At 38.7% G+C, this 23,425-nt stretch overlaps 1 long non-coding RNA gene across 1 annotated transcript in view; it reads left to right on the plus strand.

The window, feature by feature from the left end:
- The window catches only part of LOC112585116, a 199,616-nt gene that overhangs the window by 64,782 nt on the left and 111,409 nt on the right, over positions 1–23,425 (plus strand). Inside the window, exon 3 of the long non-coding RNA XR_003109513.3 lies at positions 1,823–1,905. This is a non-coding gene — a long non-coding RNA (uncharacterized LOC112585116). The remainder of the gene's footprint in view (positions 1–1,822; positions 1,906–23,425) is intronic.

A 23,425-nucleotide genomic window follows, 5' to 3' on the forward strand; every position in this document is an offset into this window, starting at 1 on the left:
GATACATGTTTTTGGCTTAACTAGTAAGATTCTCTTGCCTGTGGCTTTGAATAAGACAGGAGTAGGATCAGTTAGAGACTTTTCCTAGCCAACATGAGTTGTTGAGAGGTCTTTGGTGTGGCATTAAGAGTCTAGTAGCAATAGAATCTGGGGAAGGCAATGGCAACCCACTCCAGTACTCTTGTCTGGAGAATCCCATGAACGGAGGAGCCTGGTAGGCCGAAGTCCATGGGGTTGCTAAGAGTCAGACACGACTGAGCGACTTCACTCTCACTTTTCACTTTCCTGCATTGGAGAAGGAAATGGCAGCCCACTCCAGTATTCTTGCCTGGAGAATCCCAGGGATGGGAGAGCCTGGTGGGCTGCCGTCTATGGAGTCGCACAGAGTCGGACACGACTGAAGCAACTTAGCAGCAGCAGCAGCAGCAGCAGCAGCAGCAATAGAATCAGTTTCTGTGTCCTAAACAGACTATGATGTATAAACATCTTCCCTTGGTTTTCTGCCAGAGCCTTGCTTTCTACTCTTTCAGTTGGTTTTCTAAGTTATTGGTATCTTGCTGAATAATTTTCTTTTCTATTTAATTTAGCCAAAGTCAGTTTCTACTTACTTAAAACTGAAAACCCTGACAAATGTAAAAAGGTAATACTTCTGAGAGAATGACAGTATATTAATTTCTATTTTTAGTTTACTTAATCTTACAACTCTTTCTTCAGTATGCATTATTTATTTTCCTCATTTAACAGATAAAGAAGCAGGGGCTTCAGGAGTTTAAATGTTATGTCCTAAAGCCACAGAGCTTGTTAATGGTGGAACCAGGATGCAAGCCAGCTTCTTGATCAGCTCCTCTTAACCATTATATGTAATCAGCTGATAATTTTTAAGCCTTTTCACCCTGACTGTAATAGCCTATAAACTGAAAGAATCAATACAGATTGCCAAAGAATAGGTAAAGGTACTGGGAGGTCAGAGACTAGATTCTGCAAATATTCACACATTCTAAAATTTTAATTGGGGAAAAGTACTTCTCCTAGGCTTTTAAGAAATACATGGTATTTCTTTAAAAAAAAAAAAAAAAAAACTTTTTAAAAACTGGTTTTCTCCTAGCCACCTAGCCTACCCCTGCCCCAACTCTGCAAATTTGCCACACGTGCCTTGGCAACATAAACAAGCATCACACACAGGGACCAGTGACAACATCCTTCATCATCTCCCTGGCCTAACAGAGGGGTCCTTTTAGGTCAGGGACCACTTTTCTTCCTGTAGGTTTACTGAGAGTTTGTGTGTTCATGCTCATTAAGTAACTTCTAGCAATCTTGGCTAAATAAATTGGCAAAAGACTGAACTCATAGTCAGTCAGTATTGCTTCATAACACACACATGCAGACCTCATGATATATGTGACAGTTGACTCACTTAAATCACCCAATTAATTTTTTGTAGTCTTGTGTAAATATAATAAAGTAGCTATAGAAATGAAAGATGTTTTCAAGTTTAATTTGACTCCACTGAACTCATGGAGTCAGAGTTAACTTATATTTCAGTTTAGGTGATTTTACAGAAAGTTATTTTAAAGACAAAATATGCTTAGAAGATTGAAGTTGTTTCTGCCTCCATTTTTCTTAATTGCTTTCATGAAAAGCCTACTGATTTTATAATCTATTAATTTGCAGTGGAAAAAAAACTGTACTCTTGGTGTAAAAAGTTTACTCTACCAATAATGCATATATATATAATAGATGTATATTAACCTCATCTTTAATATGTTTGTTGCCGAATTACACATTACTGGCATTTGTAGTTATTTCTTGGCTTTTCCCACAGCAGAATACTTCAGTGCTTTAAGTGGTCCATTCAAATTTAAGTGAAATAAAGCAGTGAGGACATTCTGACAAGAAGCAATTTAGGTAAGTGTTAGTTATTCATATTCTTCTCTCTTCCTATCAATAGAGACATTGACCAAGCTATAGCAATTCAAGCTCTATCAGAAGAACAACAAGGGTTCCACAAGTGGTAGCCAGGTGCCAAAATCAAATTAAACTCTTATGTTTCAACAGGGATTCATTTTTTGAGAGTACAATGACAATAGAAAGTCAAGGGAGAAGTGCTAATTTCAGCTACCCTGTACCAGTTGAAATATCTTGGTAAAAATATTCGTGTTTGCCACATGACATAAAGAGCCATGAAAATTTGGCACATGAAGTATAAATCTGTATAAACAAAGTGAGAAATATCACAGGAGTGATCTAGGGAAATGCATTTTGAGATGAAAACCAAGAATTCCTCATTCTGACTGTTATTCCCTCAGAGACAGAAGAGATTGCTCCCTGGATTTGTCTATAGATAAGCTATAGATAAGTATATAAAAGAGGGAGCTGCAAGAACTTATTTTTCCTTAAAAATGGCCTCTGAAGGCAATCTGATTTCTTGTTCATTGTTGCACTCTGACTTAGACTCAGTTTTGAAGACAAATTAAATAATGGATTGGTTGTTCTCTGGCTCGTGCCAACAACCAAATTTGATGGAGTGAGGGAAGAGTAGCAAAGATTGCTGATGTATTTATATGCAACTAACTGAATAAAAAAGGAAAGGTGAAGTTATCCACTGATTTTTCTTATCAAGTTCCAGCTTGATATGTTGATCTGATACTTTACATGATACATTCATCACTAAAGTCTCTGCTCTAGCAAGGGATGGACCTACCTCTCCAAGTTCCATGTTTCTCCATCATATGCCACTGATAATCCACCCGAGTTGGGGAATGTTGATTATCAAAAGATGCCTCTTCTTTCAGATTTTAAAATTTTTTTCTCATTCAAAAACCAACCTTTGGGACTTCCCTGTTGGTCCGGTGGTTAAGACTTCATTTTCCAACACAGGGTATGCAGTTTCGGTCTCTGGTTGGGGAGCTAAGATTCCACCTGCCTTGTGGCCAAAAAACAAAACACAGAGCAGAAGCAATACTATAAGAAATTCAATAAAGACTTTAAAAAATGGTGCACATCAAAAAATATCTGAAAAAACCTACCATTTATTTAAAAGTACTATTTTTTATTTAATGCTAAATAAAATGATGAGCTCTTAGCTAATCAGGGATTTAAACATTACTTTATTTCTACATTTTCCCCCTCCATCTGCTGCTATTTATTGTTATTTAAGTTTTAATGTTTTGACAGAAAGCTAATATTTCAATAGCATGTCCCCTAATACTTAATAATAACTCATAGCTGAGAGATGTATTAAGGTATGGGAATGCCTATTTTCCTCAACCATCATCACTTTACATAAAAACTTAAGAATATTTAACACCTAGTATTCGTTTTAATCCTTATTCCGACTCACAGATGGCATGGAACAGTTTCTCCGAGTATTCACAGCAGTAACACTTGCTTTCTGTAGATTCTCCTTCCTGGGGTTACACTGAGATCATTGTCCTAGAATATTCTCTTCTGTATTCTGAGAGGGTTCTTGCAATGGCTTAGATAATAAGACTTTTTTGAGGTTATTTGTGTTTCTCACATGTATGAGATGAAGATGAAAAGTTCTTTGAAGAAATTATTGCAAAAAAGACCACTTTTTCTCCATTATTTTTTAACTAAGGCTTTCTAATCAGTTAAATCCATAAACCCATCCTTTTGGATCAGATAATGAACATGTGTGTGTGTGTGTGTGTGTATTTTATATATAAATATATTGAATATAAAATGAAATAAACATTGAAATACACATTAAAATTTTAATGTAAATATGTATGTGTATATCTAGTAAATAGTCTTAATAAATTTTGTTTGCATGCTTCTTTTTGTTTTTCAAAAGTGTATATTATAGTACTCCTTTATTTACTCTCAGATTAAACCTTTTTATGTGTTAAGCAATTTTCTGGGCCCTGGAGATTAAAGCCCCAGAAAAAGAAAAAGGATCCAAAAACCCAAATCTGTCATTCTGGATTGTATATTCTATGGGAAGAGGGCAAACAATAATCAAATAACCAAGTATATGGATACTGTGTCAGATGCTAACAAGTGCTGTGAAAGGAAAAAATAGAATTGGGGAATGGGTGTGTGTGTTGATTTCTACTTTATGTTGGACTGCCATGGAAAGGAACTTCTGATCAGAGGACTAAGGAAAGTTAGGGAGTGGATGGCCCGTTCAGTCCAAAGTAATGGGACTGAAGGAGTGAAGTCTCTGAGATAGGATTTGCATAGCATGTTGAGGAAACATAAGCAGGCTAATACAGCTACAGTGACATGAGCTAGGATCGTAGTAAGAGGGGCTCGATTTTCAGGCCTTTTCAAATTCATAGGGAGGGCTAGGTTCTATGTTTGATGCGATAGGAAACCAGTGAGAGAGACATGATCTGATTTAAATTTTAAGACAGGCATGCTGGCTGGCTGCAGTGGAGAGTAAAGTAGTGAAATTGTTAATTCATTTTGAGAGACTACGTGCTGTGTGCTAAGTCACTTCAGTTGTGTTCCACTCTTTGCGATGCTAAGGACTGTATCCCACCAGGCTCCTCTGTCCATGCGATTCTCCAGGCAAGAATACTGAAGTGGGTTGCCATGCTGTCCTCCAGGGGATCTTCCTGACCCTGGGACTGAACTTTGTTTCTTACATCTTCTGCATTGGCAGGTGGGTTCTTTATGACTAGGGCCACCTGCGAAGCCCCTTGAGAGACTATGGCCCATAAAAATGCTCTTTGTGAGTGAAGTAAGTCAGAAAGAGACAAAACAAATATCATGTATAAATGAATATATACAGAATCTAGAAAAATAGTACTGGTGAACCTATTTGTAGGGAAGGGATGAAGACACAGACATAGAGAACAGAGTTGTGGACACAACAGGGGAAGGAGAGGGTTGGATGAATTGAGAAAGTGACACTGACATATATACACTAAGTAAATAAGTGTTAGTCACTTAGTCAAGTCCAACTCTTTTGCGATTCCATGAACTGTAGCCCACCAGGCTCCTTTGTCCACGGGATTCTCCAGGCAAGAATATTGGAGTGGGTAGCCATTCCTTTCTCCAAGGGAATCTTCCCCACCCAGGGATCGAAATTGGGTCTTCTACATTGCAGACAGATTCTTTACTGTCTGATCCGCCAGGGAAGCCCGTATATACACTGCTGCTGCTGCTAAGTTGCTTCAGTCGTGTCCGACTCTGTGAGACCCCATAGACGGCAGCCCACCAGGCTCCCCCATCCCTGGGATTCTCCAGGCAAGAACACTGGAGTGGGTTGCCATTTCCTTCTCCAATGCATGAAAGTGAAAAGTGAAAGTGAAGTTGCTACCATGTGTAAAATAGCTACGGGACAGCTGCTGTATAACACAGGGAGCTAAGTTCTGTGCTCTGTGATGACCTAAAGGAGTGGGATGAGGGGGGAGTGGGAGGCTGTCAAGAGGGAGGGGATATATGCATAATTATGGCTGATTTACACTGTTGTAGAGCATAGACTAACACAACACTGTAAAGCATTTATCCTCCAATTAAAAAAACTACTGTTTGTGGTCTGCACTTTTTGTGCATATGGAAGTAAAGAGAAGTCGCTCAGTTGTGTCCGACTCTTTGCAACACCATGAACTGTAGCCCACCAAGCTCCTCGGTCCATGGGATTTTCCAGACATGAATACTGGAGTGGGTTGCCATTTCCTTCTCCAAGGGATCTCCCGACCCAGGGACTGGGCCCGGGTCTCCCGCATTGTAGGCAGACGCTTTACCGTCCAAGCTACCAGGGAAGCCATTCTGGTAAGTCACTTAGTCGTGTCCGACTCTGTGCGACCCCATAGACAGCAGCTCATCAGGCTTCCCCGTCCCTGGGATTCTCCAGGCAAGAACACCGGAGTGGGTTGCCATTTCCTTCTTCAATGCATGAAAGTGAAAAGTGAAAGTGAAGTCGCTCAGTCGTGTCCGACTCTGTGAGACCCCGTCGACTGCCGCCTACCAGGCTCCTCCCCGTCCATGGGATTCTCCAGGCAAGAGTACTGGAGTGGGGTGCCATTGCCTTTGAAGAGTTAAAGTTAGAAAGTTAAGTCGCTCAGTCATGTCCGACTCTTTGCGACCCCGTGGACTGTAGCCCACCAGGCTCCTCCCCGTCCATGGGATTCTCCAGGCAAGAATACTGGAGTGAGTTGCCATTTCCTTCTCCAGAGGATCTTCCTGACCCAGGGATCGAAACCAGGTCTCTCGCATTAGAGGTAGACACTTTAACCTCTGAGCCACCAGGGAAGCCTGAAGAAGCAACACCCAAAGTTTTGGACATAATATTGAAGTAAAGTCTTTTCTTTTTTTCCCTTATTTAGATACCTCTTGCAGATTTTTCACTTTGTATGTGAAAAATCATTTTGAACTTTCAGTTATTGGTTCAAAAATGAGGCATGAATGTGGACTTAGTCACTTGGACAGCAAGAAGATCAAACCAGTCAATCCTAAAGGAAGTCAACCGTGAATATCCTTTAGAAGGACTAGTGCTAAAGCTAAAACTCCAGACTTCAGCCACCTGCTGGAAAGAGTCAACTCTTTGGAAAAGACGCTGATGCTGGGAAAGACTGAAGGAAAGACGAGAAGGGGCGACAGAGGATGAGATGGTTGGATCACATCACCGACTCAATGGACATGAGTTTGAGCAAACTCATGGAGATAGTGAAGGACAGGGAGGCCTGGCATGCTGCAGTTCATGGGGTCACAAAGAGTCAGACATGACTTAGTGACTGAACAACCACAGCAAGAAGATTGAGCAAAATCTACATTATCTCTGTATATTTTGCTACTGTAGCAAGTTATAAGCTCTAGAAAATGTACTTGAAAATATAAAATCAGAGAGTGAAATAGTTTTCCAAGCCATTCTTCCCATTTAATACTCAAAATTTCTACTAAGCACAAATGGAATTTATTTTTGCATGATTTTGTTTTTGTGATCACTCTTCATCTGTAAACATGAAGCAGCACTAGATATAGTATCATGTAAACTAATTAAGAAAACACATAGCCAAACACATAGAAAAGGAAACCCCTAACTCTAAATATGAGAAATTAATATAACTCAAATCCAAAATGACCCTTGGAGTGATGCCCAAAGGACTATCAGGTACAGCCTTGAGTCTTTTTAGGATAGGGCATTAGAAGAGAAATCCCCATGGAGAGACCCAGGCAAGTGCAAAGACATGTTGCTGAATGGCCAGGTCCTAGACAGAATTATAGGTAATATCATGGGAGAAAAATCGAGGACCCAAGTCTCCATCAAAAGCTAGTGTGTGGTCAAAACTTATAGTAACTACATGAAGCAGAAATAACAAGTTTTGAAATTAAATAGAAAAATTTGTCAGAGACCAAAAGAATCCTTTGGGACTGATGCTTAAGGAAACAAGAGAAGGAAGAAAAAAATTATTCTAAGGATAATTCTGTACCCCCAGATGCATGGGACACACAAAATAAAAAATAAATTACTCACTGAGGATAATCTATTTATGTGTACCCTGTTTGTATATATTATATATATACATATATATCTGTATTTATATTATATATACATATTTGTATATTATCTATGTAAGTTATTTTTTACAAAGACACAATCTTTGCTGTGAGTTAACAGAGGCTACAAGCAATCTCCCACTGAAGATGATATTGAAAATATGTTTATATATATGTAAATTTTGGGGTAAAAAGAATTTTAAGGGAGAGTTAATTGAGACAAGCATAACTATAAGGTACAAAGAACTGATACTTTTGAACTGTGGTGTTGGAGAAGCCTCTTGAGAGTCCCTTGGACTGCAAGGAGATCCAACCAGTCCATCCTAAAGGAGATCAGTCCTGGGTTCATTGGAAGGACTGATATTGAAGCTGAAACTCCAATACTTTGGCCACCTGATGCGAAGAGCTGACTCATTTGAAAAGGCCCTGATGCTGAGAAAGATTGAGGGCAGGAGGAGAAGGGGACGACAGAGGATGAGATGGTTGGATTGCATCACCAACTCAATGGACATGGGTATCGGTGAACTCTGGGAGTTGGTGAAGAACAGGGAGGCCTGGCGTGCTGCGGTTCATGGGGTTGCAAAGAGTCGGACATGACTGAGCGACTGAACTGAACTGAAATAAGAAACAGTGATAATAATTAATAAATATGTTTATAGTTCTTCAGCTAAATATAAAATTATTAAATGGTTGAAGAAGAAATAGTAATCTAATGTAATGATAAGTTATAAATATTAATAAAGTATTTTGAGAAAGAACAAAATGAACTACTAGAAATAAAAATATAGCCATTACAAAAACAAAACCCTCTATGGATGTGTAAAGTTGAATATAAATGAAGAAAGAATTAATAGAATTGATGAAGGACAATATTCAAGAAATATAGACAAAGAATTTAGAATTGAAGGAAGACTTGACTTTTGAGATTGCAGAAGCAAATTATTTACTGAGTAGGACAAGTGAAACAAATCTACATAAAGCCATCAGATCAGATCAGATCAGATCAGTCGATCAGTCGTGTCCGACTCTTTGCCACCCATGAATCGCAGCACACCAGGCCTCCCTGTCCATCACCAACTCCTGGAGTTCACTGAGACTCACGTCCATCGAGTCAGTGATGCCATCCAGCCATCTCATCCTCTGTCGTCCCCTTTTCCTCCTGCCCCCAATCCCTCCCAGCATCAGAGTCTTTTCCAATGAGTCAACTCTTCGCATGAGGTGGCCAAAGTACTGGAGTTTCAGCTTTAGCATCATTCCTTCCAAAGAAATCCCAGGGCTGATCTCCTTCAGAATGGACTGGTTGGGTCTCCCTGCAGTCCAAGGGACTCTCAAGAGTCTTCTCCAACACCACAGTTCAAAAGCATCAATTCTTCGGTGCTCAGCCTTCTTCACAGTCCAACTCTCACATCCATACATGACCACAGGAAAAACCACAGCCTTGACTAGATGGACCTTTGTTGGCAAAGTAATGTCTCTGCTTTTGAACATGCTATCTAGGTTGGTCATAACTTTCCTTCCAAGGAGTAAGTGTCTTTTAATTTCATGGCTGCAGTCACCATCTGTAGTGATTTTGGAGCCCAGAAAAATAAAGTCTGACACTGTTTCCACTGTTTCCCCATCTATTTCCCATGAAGTGATGGGACGGATGCCATGATCTTCGTTTTCTGAATGTTGAGCTCTAGGCCAACTTTTTCACTCTCCTCTTTCACTTTCATCAAGAGGCTTTTGAGTTCCTCTTCACTTTCTGCCATAAGGGTGGTGTCATCTGCATATCTGAGGTTATTGATATTTCTCCCAGCAATCTTGATTCCAATTTGTGTTTCTTCCAGTCCAGCATTTCTCATGATGTACTCTGCATATAAGTTAAACAAACAGGGTGACAATATACAGCCTTTTCCTATTTGGAACCAGTCTGTTTTTCCATGTCCAGTTCTAACTGTTGCTTCCTGACCTGCATACAAATTTCTCAAGAGGCAGATCAGGTGGTCTGGTATTCCCATCTCTTTCAGAATTTTCCACAGTTGATTGTGATCCACACATAAAGCCATAGCACAGTTGAATTTGGTGTTGTATGCCAACTTCAAAGAGAAAAATATTGAAAATAGTAAAAAGAAAAATAAAGTTGCTGAAAAAGAATGATAACAACTTCTATTTAGAAACAAGAGGAACAAGAAGACCGTGAATTGATATCTTTATTTTTTTATTTTTATTTTTTTAATTTAATTTTATTTTTAAACTTTACAAAATTGTATTAGTTTAAATGATATCTTTAAAATTATGAGGGTAATGAAATGTTAATCTATAGCTCTCAGTTCAGTTCAGTTTAGTTGCTCAGTCGTGTCCAACTCTTTGCGACCCTATGAATTGCAGCATGCCAGACCTCCCTGTCCATCACCAACTCCCGGAGTTCACTCAGACTCATGTCCATTGAGTCGGTGATGCCATCCAGCCATCTTATCCTCTGTCGTCCCCTTATCCTCCTGCCCCCAATCCCTCCCAGTATCAGAGTCTTTTCCAATGAGTCAACTCTTCACATGAGGTGGCCAAAGTACTGGAGTTTCAGCTTTAGCATCATTTCTTCCAAAGAACATCCAGGGCTGATCTCCTTCAGAATGGACTGGTTCGATCTTGCAGTCCAAGGGACTCTCAAGAGTCTTCTCTAACACCACAGTTCAAAAGCATCAATTCTTCGGCACTCAGTTTTCTTCACAGTCTAACTCTCACATCCATACATGACCACTGGAAAAACCATAGCCTTGACTAGATGGACCTTTGTTGGCAAAGTAATGTCTCTGCTTTTTAATATGCTATCTACAGCTCTACATCAAATTAAACAATTATTTAAGAATGAAAGGTGAAAAAAGGCCTAAAAAATTCTCAAAGAATGAGCAGGCTTGCATTCATAAACTTCGTTGAAATATCTTATGTATTTGGATCAGCAAGATTAAACCCAAAGAGAAAGGATGTAATACAAAAGCAGTGGCTGCATTTGAAAATTTGTAAACAAGTCAGTGAATATAAATATGCTTGACAGTAAAACACTTAGAATTATAGTGTTTATTTGAGAGGATTTAAAAAACAGGTTAGAAAAGCAATAGAGAAAATCCAACACCTTTTAGTGATAAAAAAAAAAAAAAGAACAAAACTGGTCAAAAAACAAAGGACCAGAAATGAATTTCCTCAACCTAATAAAGGTATCAACCATAAAACCCACAACTGACATTATTGTTAGTGTTGAGACTCTGAAAACTTTCTCCAGAGATTAGGAATAAGACAGGGATGTCCACTCTCACCACGTTTATTCTGCACTGTATTGAAGTTTCTACCCATGGAAAGTAGGAAAGAAAAGGACATATGGGGCATCCAGATGGGAAAGGAAGAAGAAAAAAAGTTTGTATTTGCAGATGACATTTTCTTGTATATAAAAAACACCTCCAAGTCTAGAAAATATACTTTTAGCACTAATAAAGTTCAGTGAGGCTGTCAGATACAAACGTGGGTATGTCTGCATGTTTAGTTGTGTCCAACTCTTTGCGACCCCATGGACTCCTCTGCCCATGGGATTTCCCAGGCAAGAATACTGGAGTGGGATGTCATTTCCTCCTCCAAGGGATCTTCCTGACCCAGGAATTGAACCCACATCTCTTGCATTGGCAAGAGAGTTCTTTACCACTTGAGCTACCTGGGAAGCCCATCAGATACAAGATCAGAATGCAAAAATCAATTATATTTCTATACAGTAGCAATGAAGAAACCAAAAATGAAATTAATAAAAAAGTCTCATTTGCAGTAGACTCAAAAACCATGAAATAGGAATGAAATTAACAAAAGAACTATAAAAGACATTTGCAAAACTATTCAACATTGCTAAAGTAAGAAACAAGTAAATGGTAAGGCATCCCATGTTGTCATCTCATTCCCAAAGGACGTGTAACTAGAATTTACAGAGTTCTTACAACTCAATTATAGAAAGAAAAATAGCCCAATTAAAAATGGACAAAGGATCTGAAGAGAGATTTCTTTGAAGAAGATATACAAGTGATTAATACATGAAAAGATGCTCAAAATCATTAGTTGTTTGGGAAATGCAAATCAAACTCAAAAATGAAAGGCTACTTCACACCCATATTAAGGTTACAATCAAAAAGACAGTTAGTTTAAATGTTAGAGAGGATGTGGTAAGAATGAAAACTGTTGGCAGGAATGTAAAATGGCTTTTCTATTTTGAAAGTTGTCTCAGTTCCTTATAAAGCTAACCATACAGGTACATGTGACTGAGTAATTCCACTCCTATCTAGATTTATACCTAAAAGAAATGAAAACCTCTGTCAGTGCAAAAATATGTACAGAAACCTTCATAATAGCATTTTTTCATGCTAACCAAAAGAGAAATGACCTAAGTGTCCATCAACTGGTGAATGATAAATAAAATAGGGTATATCCATACAATGGAATATTATTCAGAAAAAAAAGAGAAATGAAATTTTAATACATGCTACAACCTGCAAAAATCTTGAAAAGTCATGTTAAAATGAAAGATGCAGATGATCACATATTGTAGGATTTCATTTATATGAAATGTACAAGGTAGGCAAATCTATAGAAATAGAAATTAGATTAGTGGTTTCCTAAGGCTGAGGGTCCCATCACTTCATGGCAAATAGATGGGGAAACAATGGAAACAGTGACAGACTTTATTTTCCTGGGCTTCAAAATCACTGCAGATGGTGACTGCAGCCATGAAATTAAAAGAAAAAGCTTGCTCCTTGGATGAAAAGCTATGACCAAACTAGACAGCATATTAAAAAAGCAGAGACATTACTTTGCCTACAAAGGTCCTTCTAGTCAAAGCTATGGTTTTTCCAGTAGTCATATATGGATGTGAGAGTCGGATTATAAAGAAAGCTGAGTGGCAAAGAATTGATACTTTTAAACTGTGGTGTTGGAGAAGAGTCTTGAGAGTCCCTTGGACAGCAAGGAGATCAAACCAGTCAATCCTAAAGGAAATCAATCCTGAATATTCATTAGAAAGACTGATGCTGAAGCTGAAACTCCAATACTTTGGCCACCTTATGTGAAGAGCTGACTCATTAGAAAAGACCCTGATGCTGGGAAAGATTGAAGGCAGGAGGAGAAGGGGACGACAGAGGATATGATGGTTGGATGGCATCATCGACTCAATGGACATGAGTTTGTGCAAGCGCCAGGGGTTGTTGATGGACAGGGAAGCCTGGCGTGCTGTAGTCCATGGGGTCGCAAAGAGTCGGACATGACTGAACGACTGAACTGACCTGAGGGCTGAGGGTTGGGGCATGTGGATTTCTGTCTAAGGAATGGAGAATATCTTTGGAAGATATTCCAAATGTATTCTAGAGTGTATTGTGGTGATGGTTGCAGATCTCTGTAAGTATATAAATATATTACAAGCACTTTGAATTGTATCTGTTACATGGGCAATTGTATGATGTGTGAAGCATATCAGTAAATCTGTAAAAAAAATTAGTAATGAAATTATAGATGTGAACATGCAATATTTAGGGGATAGATTTTATAAAAGGAATTTTGTTCCCTATAGGAACAGGAGAATTAATACTGATTAATTTTAGACTGTTAATTTAAGCATGTAAGTTAAACTTTTGAGAGCAAAAACTAAAGGATAGAAACAGAATATTAAACATAAACCAGTAACAAGGAAGAAAAAAGTGACTAGAACTGAATTAATAGAAGGAAGAAGAGGGCAAAAAAGTAAAGAAAAAACATCATAAATCCAAATATATGAGTAATTCACAAAAATGTGCAAATCATCTTGTCTTCTAAAAAATAGAAATTCTGATATTAAATAAATAACAAAAAGTATTTTCTAGGGAAATTTTTAAAGCATAATGGCCCAAAAAAGCTAAAGGTGAAAGCATGGGGAAAAGTCTGTTAGTTAAATGCTAATAAAAGAAAGCTTGTATAGTGATATTATTATCAAACAAGATTGATAGTTTTTAAGACTTACAACATTCTTACAAATGCTTTCATATGTGATAAAAGCAGTGTTTCACTGAGAAAATAGAAAAAAATAGAAAAATTTTAAATGTCCAGAACCTAGAAAATAGGCTCAAAATATAAATAAATAATAGTAAAGGCAATTAAAAGGAATGATAGTAGAAGATTTTAACTTAACTCTCTCAAAAACTGATAGATAAGGCAAATAAAAATTAGCAAAGTTGTAAGAGATTTGAACAATATACTTAACAAGACCAATCTAATATACATGTTTAGAACCACATATAATGTGGCAATACACAGTTTTTAGAAGAATTCCCATGCTTTTACTTTTAAAATTTGTATTGGATTATAGTTTATTTCATACTGTTCATGGGGTATGAACTGGAAGAAACACAAGCTGGAATCAAGATTGCCGGGAGAAATCTCAATAACCTCAGATATGCAGATGACACCACCCTTATGGCAGAAAGTGAAGAGGAACTCAAAAGCCTCTTGATGAAAGTGAAAGTGGAGAGTGAAAAAGTTGGCTTAAAGCTCCACATTCAGAAAACGAAGATCATGGCATCCGTCCCATCACTTCATGGGAAATAGATGGGGAAACAGTGGAAACAGTGTCAGACTTTATTTTTCTGGGCTCCAAAGTCACTACAGATGGTGATTGCAGCCATGAAATTAAAAGATGCTTACTCCTTGGAAGGAAAGTTATGACCAACCTAGATAGCATGTTCAAAAGCAGAGACATTACTTTGCCAACAAAGGTCCATCTAGTCAAGGCTGTGGTTTTTCCTGTGGTCATGTATGGATGTGAGAGTTGGACTGTGAAGAAGGCTGAGCGCCGAAGAATTAATGCTTTTGAACTGTGGTGTTGGAGAAGACTCTTGAGAGTCCCTTGGACTGCCAGGAGATCCAACCAGTCCATTCTGAAGGAGATCAGCCCTGAGGTTTCTTTGGAAGGAATGATGCTAAAGCTGAAACTCCAGTACTTTGGCCACCTCATGCAAAGAGTTGACTCTGGAAAAGACTCTGATGCTGGGAGGGATTGGGGGCAGGAGGAAAAGGGGACGACAGAGGATGAGATGGCTGGATGGCATCACTGACTCGATGGACGTGAGTCTCAGTGAACTCCGGGAGTTGGTGATGGACAGGGAGGCCTGGCGTGCTGCAATTCATGGGTCGCAAAGAGTCGGACACGACTGAGCGACTGATCTGATCTGATAGTTTATTGATAATGATGTGTTAGTTTCAAGTGTATAACAAAGTAATTCAGTTGTACATATACATATATTTTTTCTCTTTCAGATGCTTTTCTCATATAGATTATCTCATAATATTGAGTAAAGGTCCCTGTGCTATACAGTAGGCCCTTGTTTTTTATCTATATTATATATAGTAGTGTGTGTATGTTAATCCCAAACTCCTGATTTGTTTTTAAAATATATAGAACCTAAACCTCTATTGGAACACAAGGGAAGTCTCCAAAATACCAGTTATTGTCTAGGTAGATGATGTTCAGTGATCACACTAAAATAGAAATCAATAAAAATATATAGCTTTATTTCCTTCCCCATGTTTAAACATCAGAAAACATGAATCTAATATATAAATTTATGGGTGAAATAAATCATAATGGCAATCACTCAGTATTTAATACTGAATGTCAATGAAAACACTACATACCAAAACTTGTGAAAATACTGCTAATGCAATGTATTGATTTATATTCTTAGGTATTAATATTAGAAAGAAAAGTATACTGAGAAGAGGCTGATTAATTTTAAGTATCAGTTCAGTTCGGTCTCTCAGTCATGTCTGTCTCTTTGTGGCCCCACGGACTGCAGCATACCAGGCCTCCCTGTCCATCACCAACCCCTGGACCTTGCTCAAAATCATGTCCATTGAGTCAGTGATGCCATCCAACCATCTCATCCTCTGTTGTCCGCTTCTTCTCCTGCCCTCAATCTTTCCCAGCATCAGGATCTTAGTCAGTGAGTCAATTCTTCACATTAGGTGGCCAAAATATTGGAGTTTTAGCTTCAGCATGAGTCCTTCCAATCAGTATTCAGGATTGATTTCTAAACAACAAAAATTTAAACAGTAAATTCTTATGAAGTAGAAGGAAGGTGAAATAACTTCATTTGATGAGATAACTGACATCAATAGATCCTCACATACTCTAAGAAATGACCTTAGCACAGGACATGCAAATAGACCATGAGTATTCTCCACATCTACCTTTTGTTTATTACATACAGGGAAAAATGAGATCACACTGTCTTGCGGATACTCACATGGCCAAAAAAGAGAAACCAAAAGACCAGATTATTACCCCATATCAAGAAGGTAATGCCAGAAATAGATTAACCACTATCAATACCATTGAATTACCCCAGTCTTTAAATTAAACTGGCCTTAATATTGCTAAATTGATATTTAAAGTTCAGATTCTTTAATGCCTTATAATAAACAATATTTGAAACAGTATAAATAATTACTGAGAAAAACCAAACATCATATTGTGGGGCACAGAACACAACATATCCTATAATGAACTTTCTTTAGCATTATAAAAATCTATGACAACTTTTACATAGAATATATAAAATAGTTTGAATAATTATAATGTTAACTTTGGTAATTGTAAAGAGATAATGGCCTGGTAAAAATTATTGTATCTCTTTTACTTATTGTTCATCTACTTTTCAGTTTATCATACAAACCATGCTGATTAGTCATAAAACTGCCTTTAGCATCAGTACCAGTTCAATCGCTCAGTAGTGTCCGACTCTTTGAGACCCTATGGACTGCAGCACACCAGGCTTCCCTGTCCATCACCAACTCCTGGAGCTTGCTCAAACTCATGTCCATCGAGTCAGTGATACCATCCAACCATCTCATGCTCTGTCATCCCCTTCTCCTCCGGCTTTCAATCTTTCCCAGCAACACGGTCTTTTCCAGTGAGTCAGCTCTTCGCATCGGGTGGTCAAAGTATTGTATTTTGAACTTCAGCATCAGTCCTCCAACTAGTACTCAGGACTGATTTCCTTAATGATTGACCAGTTGGATCTCCTTGCAATCCAAGGGACTCTCAAGAGTCTTCTCCAACACTACAGTTCAAAAGCATCAATTCTTTGGTGCTTAATATAGTGTAATACCTTAATATACAAAACTGCCTTTCAGTTCAGTTCAGTTCAGTCGCTCAGTCATGTCCAACTCTTTACAACCCCATGGACTGCAGCACTCCCTTAATATAGTGTAATGTAGACGTTTTTTTTTCCTCATTGAGCTGTGCTTTTTCATAAGCACAGTTTGTGATATGTGAATGAGAATTTACTGTGCTATAAATAGTTTAGTTCTGCAAATGAAGAATTATTTTATCTGTAAGATAGCTGGTATGTTTTTTAATTATTTGGCTATTTCCTTATGTAACATTGTACTAAACTTCATGGGATTTACGTTCAGTAGACTTTTTTTTTTTAATTGGGGAAACTTGCTTTACAGTGTTGTGTAGGTCTTTGCCATACAACACGTGGAACCAATCATAATTATATATATGTCCCTTCCCTCTGGAACCTCCCTCCCACCTCCCCCATCCCACCCCAGTTAGGTCTCACAGAGCACCTGGCTGAGCTCCCTGTGCTATGCAGCAGCTTCCCACTAGCTATCTATTTCTTGCTTCCCTGATAGCTCAGTTGGTAAAGAATCCACCTGCGATTCAGGAGATCCTAGTTTGATTCCTGGGTCGGGAAGATCTGCTGGAAAGGGGATAGGCTACCCACTCCAGTATTCTTGGACTTCGCTTGTGGCTCAGCTGATAAAGACTCTGCCCGCAATGTGGGAGACCTGGGTTTGATCCCTGGGTTGGGAAGATCACTTGGAGAAGGGAAAGGCTACCCACTCCAGAATTCTGGCCTGGAGAATTCCATGGATTATATAATCCAAGGGGTTCCAAACAACGCGACTGAGCGACTTTGACTTTCACTTTCAGTGTATGTGTGGGCTTTTCCCAGGTGGCTCAGTGGTAAAGAATCCACCTGCCAATGTAGGAGATGTGGGTTCAATCCCTGGGTCAGGAAGATGCCCTGGAGGAGGAAATGGCAACCCACTCCAGTATTACCTGAGAAATCCCATGGACAGAGGAGCCTGGTGGGCTATAGTCATGGGGTCCCAAAAGAGTCGGACACAACTTACTGACTAAACAACAACAGCCTATGTATGCCAAGGTTACTTTCTCAATTTATCCCACCCTGTCCTTCCACCGCTGTGTCCACAAGTCCTTTTTCTACGTTTGTATCACCATTCCTTTCCTGCAAGTAAGTGCATCAGGACTCCAAGCTGAACCATTTAATTAAACAGTTCTGTAATTAAAAAAAAAAAATCTGTGAACCATTGTTTCTGATCTGTGAAACAGGGCTCATACCTCATAGGACTAATGAGAATTAAATTAGATAATACATGTGAAAGTCACTTTGAAACTGTCACGTGGTTTGTCACCATTATCTAGATACTTGATAGACTCGAGTGGTTTTCATTTGCATATTGGTTAAGTAAAATGACAGCATTTTATTGTCACAGTTCTACCAACCAAAAGGATATGGAAATCCCTAGGCAGAAAATTAAACAGCCTGACCTGAATATTTAACTGCCTATCTTCATTCTGTGATTCCCAAGATGACTTGAGGGAAAGTGCCAGAAACAGATTCATAAACTGCCCAGGAGAAATGCTATAAACACGAAATGCAACCACATTTATGGCAGAGCAGGTGATTAAAAAATTAGAGGCATCTGGGATGGAAAACTCTGCATATCCAGATGGCCTTCAGGCAAGGAGCTTCATGTGCAGAGTCGTAAGTGATTTGGGGGAATCTGTGGTTGAAGTGTGCAAGTCATCTTTGGAAACCCGGGGCTCCACCAGTGGCTGGCGCTGGATTGAACACTGCACCTCTCTGTAATAATGCTTGCAGCTCCATGATACCTTTCCTCAGAGCTCCCCAACAAGCTTTGCAGACACAGCACTTCAGCTCTTAGAGGAGACGTGAAACCCCTTCTGGAGAGCGAAATCTTAGAATCTTGTGACAAAGTCAATGTTTGAAGGTTGCACAGTAGATTGGAATAGAACAAAGGCATCCTGATAGTCCTCCTTCCCTGAATCTGATGTATGGTGTGCTTTGTATTTCTGTTAAAACCAATCTCTGTTTAAATCTGGCTTAGAAATTAAACAAATATTTACAAAGCACTTACTGTGTAGGAGATATAGTATGCAAGGCATGAAGATAATATGCAAAGAATGAAGAATATACAGAAATGAGAGCTGACTATTCCCTGCATAAATGGAATTTGTATTTAAGGGACAGAAAGGTGCCCATTCATAACTTGCAAAACATGGAAGCATTGTAATTGTGGTATAAATAATGTTAAGTGAGCATAAAATACAGAGTCATTTTGGTAGAGTTGTTGTAGAAGCTTCATAGAGTGAATGGCAATTGAATAATTAATTGGATGTTTACAGAAGTTGAAGGAGGAAGGAAGCAGTGAAGACAGAAGGAGTCGTTTAAGTAAATGTACATGTATGTGAAATATACATGTATATGACAGATTTATAAATGAGCAAATCATCTGGGATTAGTCAGTAGTCCAATTGACTAGATTGTAAAGCATATGTATGTATGCTTTATGTGTATGTGTATGGCTGTATAGAGAATATGAAGGCTAAGAGGCAAGAATGATTGTTGGCAGTCAGTAAGGTTGGAAGGGTAGGCAGGGGTCTGATTGTGAAGATCTTAAAACTGAAAATGGATTTGTTTTCTGTAGAAAATGGGGCAGGAATGGGGGACAAGATGATGAAGTGAACATGCTGATTCTGGTAGAAATGTGATTAGTGGATTAAAGAGGGAAGGACAGAAATAGAGCAGTTAAATGCCCAGTAAAATGAATTAGCTCACAGGTTTGGAGAATGATGAAGTCAGATATTTGACATGGGATATATCTTATCTCTGATTGAATCCTGAAGGTTAGGTAAGAGAGAGGTTGAAAATGACTCTAAAACCTTTAGCTAGTGACTATGTGGATGATGAAGCTATTAACTAAGAAAAGTGATGAAGCCATCCACAAACATGGACAGGCAGGTATAAGATGAGAAGGAAGATATTGACTTAGCTTTTGATATTCTAAGTTTCATGTGCATCTTTAAAAAAGACCAGTATGAAGTCAGAAATTCATGTTGACTTTAGATAAAAAAAACATTCATGTCTTTCCCTAAGATTTGTGTGTCCTCAGGTAAAAGCAAACATGGAAGACCGCATAACATATGCTAAATATTTAAAAGCTAGAAATCAAGTCAGAATTGCTAAATGAAATGTAGTCTACCCTCCTACCATGACAAAATTGCCTTCATATCAACCTTGAAGGCCAGGTTTGAATTAGAATTCTGTACTAAAGTGTTGGAGACTAGCTAAGAAAGAGCTTCCCCTTTTTCTTCCAACCCTGGAACAGGTCTCAAGTGCACTTCTAGGAAGCCCCAACTTGCAGGCTTAAGCCCTGTCTACATTTCTGTTGCCTGCAATTGCCCCTTCTCACCATCACCAACTCCTTGGCCACCTCCAGCATCTCAGAAAACATTTTACACTTTAGAAGTATTAATATAACTCAGATTCAAGAAGAACAGATTCAGTGAGATTCAAGTAAGAACTCTGAGATCCTGGGTACCCGAGTGTGGTTTGGATGGAAGGATGTAGGCTCCAGATGAGCACAGCCTGTTGGGCCTGCAGGCTGCTCGGCTCATGAAGGGCGGAGCAGGTGTCTACAGTTTGAATTTCAGGAGAGGGCTCTGCTTGCTCTAATATAAAGGCAGTCATGAAAAGGCATTCCTAGACAAGCAGATTTGGGAGTCTAACATGTTCAAGGGAAGGAAATAGAGTGTACAGAGAAAGGAGAGAGATGTAACAATAGAACTTATCAGATAAACAGTATAGAACTAAAAAGTCCCTTGATGAAGGTGAAAAAGGAGAGTGAAAAAGCTGGTCGGAAATGCAACATTTAAAAAACTAAGATCATGGCATCTGGTCCCATCATTTTATGGCAAATAGAAGGGGGAAAAGTGAAAAAATGACAGCTTTTGTTTTCTTGGGCTGCAAAATCACTGTGGATGGTGACTGCAGCCATGAAATTAAAAGATGCTTGCTCCTTGGATGAAAAGCTATGACAGACCTAGACAACATATTAAAAAGCAGAGATGTTACTTGGCTGACAAAAGTTCATATAGTCTAAGGTATGGTTTTTCCAGTAGTTGTGTATGAATGTGAGAGTTGGCTGAGCTGAAGAATTGATGCTTTTGAACTGTGGTGCTGGAGAAGACTCTTGAGAGTACCTTGCACTGCAAGGAGATCAAACCAGTAAACCCTAAAGGAAATCAGTCTGGAATATTCATTGGAAGGACTGAAGCTGAAGCTCCAATACTTTGGCCACCTGATGCAAAGAGTCAACATATTAGAAAAGACCCTAATGTGAGGAAAGATTGAAGGCAAAAGAAGAAAGGGGCAACAGAGGATGAAATGGTTAGATAGCATCACCAACTCAATGGACATGAATTTGAGCAGACTTGGAGATAATGGAGAACAGAGGAGCCTGGCACGTAGTCCATGAGGTCACAAAGAGTCAGACATGACTTAGTGATTGAACAAGTATAGAACCTGAAGATGGAACTGCAGAGGAAGCAAAGATAGCATGTGCAGAGCATCCTTTCAAGAGTTATCAGAAGAAAAGACAAGCTGAAGAGGGAGTTTACAATGGATCAAGAATAGAGGAAATATTTAAATTATTTAAAAATTAAAAAGAAAATTATAAGAGTAGAGGTCAGTTTTCCTTGTTAATATGTCATACTGCAATTGTAAAAGGTCAACAATATGACATTCAAAGGTTAAAAATAGTGCATTTGGAACAAGGCGTTTAACTGATTAAGCCTAGATTTATAAACACAAGAGGTTAAACATCTGAGTCTAGAGATATCCATTATTGTTTTTTAATGAAAGAAAGGCTCTACTTAACACCATTTATGCCAACTCTAATGCATTGTTTGGAAATAGAAAAATTTATATAAAGGATGGAGTTAACGGCATTTCAGTCAATCAGTTCAGTTCAGTTCAGTAGCTCAGTCGTGTCCAACTCTTTGCGACCCCATGAATGGCAGCACACCAGGCCTCCCTGTCCGTCACCAGCTCCCAGAGTTCACCCAGACTCATGTCCATTGACTCAATGATGCCATCCAGCCATCTCATACTCTGTCATCCCATTCTCCTCCTGCCCGCAATCTCTCCCAGCATCAGAGTCTTTTCCAATGAGTCAACTCTTCGCATGAGGTGGCCAAAGTACTGGAGTTTCAGCTTTAGCATCAGTCCTTCCAAAGAACACCCAGGACTGATCTCTTTTAGAATGGACTGGTTGGATCTCCTTGCAGTCCAAGGGACTCTCAAGAGTCTTCTCCAACACCACAGTTCAAAAGCATCGATTCTTCGATGCTCAGCTTTCTTCACAGTCCAACTCTCACATCCATACATGACCACTGGAAAAACCATAGCCTTGACTAGATGGACCTTTGTTGGCAAAGTAATGTCTCTGCTTTTCAATATGCTATCTAGGTTGGTCATAACTTTTCTTCTGAGGAGTAAGCATCTTTTAATTTCATGGCTGCAGTCACCATCTGCAGTGATTTTGGAGCCCCCCAAAATAAAGTCTGGCACTGTTTCCACTGTTTCCCCATCTATTTCCCATGAAGTGATGGGACCAGATGCCATGATCTGAGTTTTCTGAATGTTGAGCTTTAAGCCAAATTTTTCACTCTCCACTTTCACTTTCATCAAGAGGCTTTTTAGTTCCTCTTCACTTTCTGCCATAAGGGTGGTGTCATCTGCAATATCCTGACATTTATGTCTATGCTTCTGGAAAGGAAATGTATTTTCTGAACCTAGACCTCTTCTAAGAGAAGAATAGAAGAATAAAAATTATACCTTGCTTCACTCAGTGTTATTGGGCAGACAAACCACAAATGTGTAAATAACACAAGGCCCTATCGAGTCATTAGTAGGAAATTCTACTACTAAAGTAGTAGATAAAGTAAATCAGTGTAGCTAGGCTGGAAGGTCAAAGATTCTAGAATTTTAGCCTAGTTTGTCCTAGACTGTAAACCAGAATAAGACATTCAGTGGACAGCCTTGGTTTATTTATCATTTTGGACCATGGGTTTTACCTCCCCAAATCTCCAGAATTTATTGTTCATACAATTTCTTTCTTGGAAAGGTGAAACAATTGATATGATAAAAGCAGTTTTGGATGAAAGATGGTGAGGGCCCTAGGGTCTGCTGCTCACTTAAACTGCTCTTTCCATTTCTGACTCTCTTTTGAAATGTTCCTAAATGTCTCTCTTTTGCACAGTTGGAAAGTATTTGATCTAGATAATCTCTAAGATCCATTCCAACTATAAAATCCTATGACTTTCCTAAGTCAGGTAGAACTTTGCTGATGAGGTGGAGTTTGATTGGGCCTTTGAAGCGGGGCCATATATTTGGATTAGTGGGTAGGAAGAGTGAAGATATTTAAAACAGGAAGAGGAGCATCATAAAAATAATAAAAGAAATAGTGAAAGGAATAATACTGGTTTCCTTGGCAGAGGATGTGTGGAATAATAAAGAGACTTTGCTAACTAAACTGTAGGGATTGTAAGGGAGAGCAGTGGGAAATAAAATTTAAGTACAGGGCACTTGCTTTTCATATAAGAGAAATGTTATTCCTGGAGACTTTATATAACTTACAACTCAAATAATTCAAAACAAATTTTCCCAAAGGGAGCACGCATTTTGGAACTTATAAAAATTCATAATTATTTTAGTGTATGTTTGCTTTGAAGTTGTTTTTTACATTTCCTTTATTATTTTGCTGAGGGGTTTTCCAAAATTAATGTTGGTGATCGTTCTCC

The sequence above is a fragment of the Bubalus bubalis genome, chromosome 5, assembly GCF_019923935.1.
Source record: "Bubalus bubalis isolate 160015118507 breed Murrah chromosome 5, NDDB_SH_1, whole genome shotgun sequence".
Taxonomy (NCBI): domain Eukaryota; kingdom Metazoa; phylum Chordata; class Mammalia; order Artiodactyla; family Bovidae; genus Bubalus; species Bubalus bubalis.